This window comes from Myotis brandtii, unplaced genomic scaffold, assembly GCF_000412655.1.
Source record: "Myotis brandtii unplaced genomic scaffold, ASM41265v1 scaffold422, whole genome shotgun sequence".
In the NCBI taxonomy this organism is placed as follows: Eukaryota; Metazoa; Chordata; class Mammalia; order Chiroptera; family Vespertilionidae; genus Myotis; species Myotis brandtii.
Window position 1 is genome coordinate 938802 of NW_005366171.1, and position 6358 is coordinate 945159.

Sequence of the window (6358 nt, forward strand, 5' to 3'; positions counted from 1 at the left end):
CTTGTTATTCCTAACAAGCCCCTGTCAACAGCATCTAAGTTTATGTTAATGAAGTGATTTTGGAAAGCCTCTAGATAACCATAAGATGGGGACTGGTTGCCAGGAGAACTGACCTGCGTGATTGGAGGTTGGAACTTTCAGCTGGATTTAATGCCAGTGAGTTAATCAAACTCACCTACATATGAGGCCTCCACGGACCCCACAAGGACAGTTTGGAGAGCTCCTGGGCCGGTGAACAAGAATGCAGCCAGGAACCCAGTGCGTGCCAGGACGGTGGCGCAGCCAGACAGGGCCCGAAGCTCCTGGGCGCCAGACAGACCCCTTCAGACCGCACTCTGCCTCTTCACCTGGCTGCTCATTCGTATCCTTTGTAGTAAATGAGTAATGGCTAGTGATCTTCAGTTCTGTGAAGTGCTCCAGCAAACTAATCCAACCCAGGGAGGGGGCCGTGGGAAGCTCCAATTTGTGGTGGGTCGGTTAGTGCACAGGTGTCAGCCTGGACTTGCAACTGGCATCTGAGGGGGTGGGGGCCGTCTTGTGGGACTGAGCTCTTAACCTTAGGATCTGACACTGTCTCCAGGTAAATAGTGTCAAAACTATGCTAAACTGTGGGACACTCAGCCGGTATCAGCATTGCATGGTGTGGAAAGTCACCTGCACATCTGATCACGGAAATGTTTGATGTCAAAACTATGCTAAACTGTGGGACACTCAGCGGGTATCAGCGTTGCATGGAAAGTCACCTGCACATCTGATCACGGAAATGTTTGATGTGAGTAGTCAGTTTAGAGAAAAACGGTTTTCCTGTTCACCTCCCTGGTCCATTCTCACAGCAGCCACACTGCTCTTTGCAAATCTGACCAGGACACACCTCAGTTGAAATCTCCAGTGGAGTCTCATAGCAAAGGGTCAACTCCACACTTCTTATCACAACCTGCATGGCTCATCAGATTGCATGGCTCTCCAGTTCTGTCCCTTATTCCCAGCCTGGGCTCCCTTGCACTTGCTCTCTGCTCTGCTAGAATCTGTGCCCCTTTGGCTCATCCTACTGCTCATCCCTTAGGTTTTAGTCCAAATGTGCCTCCTCTTGGAAGGTGCTCCTAGACCAGGATTCCATGATATTCTCCTAGCTTAGCATTTATCTCACCGTTTTGAACTTGTGTGTTTATCCCCTATTACAGCACAAGCTCTGTGAGGGCAAAGTCTCCTGTAGACTTAACATTCCCAGGTCCCAGAGCCGACCCAGACCCAGAATAATTCTTAATAAACATTTGCTACATGAATAAATGAATGGGTGGCTTGCAGGATAATTACCACGAGGTGCTATGGATATAATAGGTCCATTAGGAGTCATCAGGATCTTCTGGAGAGGGGCTGGAGGGAGGGAGCACACCAGACAGTGTTCCTTGTTTTACTCATTTATTCTCCAAATACTTAGTGACGCTTAGTATGCACCAGCCATAGAGGCAGGTACTGGGGCTACAGAAGTAGATGAACCATGTTCTCTGCCCTCTATGGGTCTCAGTATTATGGGGTAGATGCACAAAAGCAATTATGACAGAAAGCTGTAAATTATAGGGTAGGAACAAGTCTTAGGAAGACAGTACAGAACATGCTGAAATCTGCAGAGAAGGGAATGCAATCTTTAAAGACATTAAAATTGACTGGCGCAAAGGAGGAAGAGCTTTGAAGAAAGGAATGAAGATCAAAATGTTACTTTCAGTTTCCTAGTGGCCCATATATAGAATTGTGTTTCCAAGGATACAGCAGCTCAGCGGTAAAGGTAGGGCTGCAATAACAGCCACACACAGTATCTCCGCCTTCTCTGGGGACACCGGCCTCAGATTCTCCCAAAAGTGGTCCAGGGTGTCTCTCAAGTTCTCTGAACCTGGAGTCAGTTTTAAAATTTGACATTTTAAGTTTTATAAAATAATTTTTAACTGAACAAAATAATCATTGTGCCAGTAACAAAAGTCCTCACAGGGCTAACAAAATTCCGGTTGTCCCCTTTTCCCCAGTGATGTCTCCCAGAGGGGCAAACTGGGTTTGGTGATCTGGTCTCTGTTCTGTGATCGATCTGATCCGTCCTGATCTATCTTCTGTCTCATTGGGGTTGCCAGCCTGTGCTTATGATACTGTCCCAGGATGATGGTTGTCAGTCTTAGAATGGACTCTCTGCCTCCAAGTATTGGTCCTTCTGTCCACAGTAGTGGACTTCTAGTCCTAGAAGCAGCGCTGCTCTATGCCCGAGGCTTTCTGAGCGATGGCCACTAGAGGGCTCCCTTGCGCCACTTAAGACTGCTGGTTGCCTATTCCCCTTCCTTCAGTTCCTGAGCGGTTTTCTACAGGCCTGGTTTAGAAAAAGCACCTTCTGCTTTGGGGAGGCCAGGGCAGTGCAGAAAGAGTGACCAGAGCTTCTGGAAATGCTTCCGTGGCCATCTTAGGGCCACAGTGATGATTACAAAGCACCTTCCTCTATACCCACCCAAAATCACTCCAAATAATACGTTTCAAAATGTGGTTTGGAGACACTTTTAAGTAAATCTAGGGCTCACTCCCCTTCCGGTCAGATTGTAATCTAAAAGCTCCTCTATACAAAAGTCCTGGAGCCACCATTTCCCAGGAGACACCCTGGCCAAGGCCCTGATGACCAAAATGAGGTTTCTGTGCTTCCTGTCCAGGGAGGGGGTGGTGCCAGAGCTAGTATAAAAGAGCCTGGCCTCTCCACATGGTTGTAGAGTTGGAGCAAATGAATGAGGCCACTCACCAAATGAGGTTGGAAGAAGGAGATGGTATAGGGCAGGATCATGTCTTGTCCCAGGTAAGACTGCTCAGCTCACTGGGGAAGCAGGAGATGGGAGAGGTAAGGGTCACCTGAGAATGGAAACTCCAAACTTAGACCTAAAAATTCAGCTGGAGGGGGAATGTGTTTAATTGGATTCCTTGAAAGCAGAACATGTACAAGGACTTGGGAGAAGGTGGTTTATGTGTAAGTCATCTGTTAGATTCCTAGGGTGGCCATAGGGTACCACAGACCTGGAGGCTTAAAACAACAGAAGGTTATTATCTCACGGTTCTGGAGACTGGAAGTCTGAAATCAAGGTGTATTCTAAGTACAGGGGACACGGCACTATATATCAGCGGATAGTCTAATGCATGTTCTACACCCTGTAGGGCAGTGGCCCAGTCCAGTTTCATCCCAGAGCTGGGTCCTTAGCTGAGGCTTTAGTGGGCCACTCTCACTTTCTACCCGTTCCCAGGTAATGAAGTACATATGGTAAGACCCCTTGTTTTACAAAACCGTTGCCAAACATCCTTTTCCATGGAGAGACCCTTTAGCTGAGACTTTCCTAGCAGGATCTCAGGTTGATAATTTGTCTATAAGCCATTGGAAAAGCACTACAGGCAGCAAAGAAGATAAATCCGTATTCAGAGAAGGTGACAGTTCCAGTAAGGACACGTGCTACCCTGTCCAGGTGGGAGGAGTCTGAGGTAAGTGCTAGAGCAGTCTCCTCTGGATGACTGGAATGACACCATAACAAGGACCCAGCCTCTGCAAGTGCAGGTTGAGCAGACTCTGAAACGAATACTCATGCACAAGTGGTTAAGAAAGTGCCTCCATGGTGTGATCATAAATAATTAACAACTGGCTCTCTGGGGGAAAAAAAGAAAAAAGCCTTGATTCATAGCATTTGCCAATTTCCATGAATACTCATGGTGAATGCTCCCACTGTGGCCAATTTCTGAGCATGGCGCTGGGAAGAGATGCTAACAATAGGCTCTGGGCACTAGCCAGCTGTAGTGCACCACTGGCATGCTGCTATGGGAGACACGGAAAGGAGCGGGTGCAGGAGGACAAGAAGTAGGAGGAAGGGAAACGAGGATATGATCCCAAAGTCCCACAGAAGTTACAATCAACCTGATCCTACGGGGACACTCTGGAGTACAAGTTACCCCTCAGTGTTGCCCATGCCCATGGCAAGGATGCTGCACTTCCATACTCCTGCACCTGTCAGGTGTTGGACAAGGGCCATCAGGGTGTCAGTAAATTCCTAGGTGCCTACCACTCTGTGGGTGAGCAGAGTGGCTCCGGCAATGTGAAGGCAGTCGTTGGAAGAAGAGGTGCAGATGTTGGGTTTTAGAAGCAAAAGTACATCGAAGCTGTTGGCGGAAGTGGAAGGTGGGCAGGACACATGTGAGAGCAGTAAAAAGGAATCCAAAAGAATCTGAGTGAAGCAGCAGTGTTGTCTACTGCACATCTCGCTGCAGGCCCTCACCACATCCAAGCTTCAGGGGCCACCGCAGCAAATGCATCAGACCAGCTCCCGGTGCCCTCCCACAGCACTGGATCCCAAGTCACAGGAGGCTGCTCCAGGTCAGTGAGCTCTCCTCTATCCAACCTTACGTTCCATCTCCCAGCCCACTTCCACTTGAACGTCTTTAAGATCTGCTCCTACACTTGTTCTCCCTGCTCCTGCCACTGAGTTGTATCAGACAGGGTTCAAGCAGAGCAGCAGAACCCTCTCTCCAAAAGCAGACGGAGTCCTTGGTCTATCTTTGGGTGAGGAGAAGGAAAAATACTGCTTCATATACATGCAAACATCAGGGGAGAAAGGGCTCTTTCTACAAAGTGGGGTGATGCTGCAGGAGCAGGACCTATCTTGAGGGAGTCCCTTCTTAGGTCCTACTGGCCATCCATCAATCCTTCAAAGAAAGAACATGCTTGGAGGCTTGTCTTATAACGTAGGGCTCAGGAGCAGTGGCTGGTTCTGCAGTGTCTGTGGGAGAGGCAACAAATTCCATACATTCTCCAGACGGAGGTTCCCTCCTCACCCCCATCCAAACAATGAAGTAAGGCTTCACGTACTTGCAACATGTTGTTTCTGGAGTCCCAATCCAGCACCCTGAGCCTCACCATCAAGATGCCATCAGGAACAGGAGTCCATGCATGTCTGTAAGCCCCTTGCTACATGCAGTATTTTGCTGAGGACCTGGCCCTTGGTGAAGCCTCGTTAATGAGGCATTTAGGCAGCTCTGGGGGCCATGGAAACCAGCGATTACAGAGACGGCTGTATTCTACATGGTGGCAAACTCTAAAGCTGTTGAGACCAGCAAGTTATGTGAGGGAGAGAAGCTGGGTGGCTGGGGGCTGAGGCCCACAGGAGAAGACGTGCTCCCACTGCTCTGCTCTATGCCTGCCATGCTGAAGGCAGGCCCAAGGACACCAGATTTTCAAGGGAAGACAAAAAACTTGATCTATTAAATCCCACTTTTTAAGTGTTGTCAACTTAGTCCATGGGGACGCCTGTGCCAGACAAGCAAAAACACTTGTGGGCTGGATGCAACAGGTGCACTGCCAGTTGCAAGCCCTGTAGCTAAGGGTTAACAAGCAAGTCTAGTTTCACAGGAGATGCCCCTGATCCTTGGATTAGTGTAGCTCAACCCCTGCTGCCCTGCACTCCACCTCCAGGGAATTTAGGCGCCTCCACCGCCTGCGTCCCAGCGCCTGAGTGCAGCCTCTCCACAACTCACTGAAAGGTCCTTCTTAGGCTTCCATGACCTTGCGAGGAGATTATACCTGCAAATCCCCGCAGCTGAGGTGGGGTGAAGGCTCAGGCCCACTCTCCCTCCCCTCCACACCCCACCCCACACAGCTACCCGGTTCTCCTTCCTTTGGACCAGCCTTAGCCAAGTGTAGACAAAGTGTCTCCGCTTGTTGAGACAACACAGCTGGATTTAATGAAAACACCAAGGAAAATAAACAGAAAGGGTGGCTTAGAAATGGGATTGTTTACAGAGCTTGGTCTTCGGACCCCAAGGGGCCACAATACGCTGAAGTGCAGGGCCGAGGGAATCCCGTGGGGGAGGGGAAGGGAGAAGTGGATTTCCATTCAGGTAAAGAGGGGGCTGAGTCCCTACAGTTTTAGGAGAGGGATTTTGGTGGTTAAATGTCTTGCTTGCAAGCTTGGAAGGAAAAGGCAGGGAGAGGGCGGCGAGATCTCCGAAATTCTGGGGATGGATATTCCTATTCCTGAGAAGGGGACAATTGAGGTATAAAGCTGGGGGTACTTTAACGGATGAAGACGCTGTCCCCCGCCCCCCGACGCCGGGAAGGAGGGGCCATCTCTCTAGAGGGGGTCGGGGTACGGGGCCTGTACCCGGGACTGCCTGCCGGAGAAAGGACAGCCTCTTAGCAGTCCGTCCCGGGAAGGTTTGAAAGCGCAGTGCCCTAGTGACGCCAGAAAAGATGGAACGGTTGCCATGGCGACGTGGCGCACACATCAGAAATAAATAAGCAGTCCAGGCTGCAGTAGCCGCGCCCCCGCGGGACTCCACGCGGGGGAGGGTGCCCCTTGGG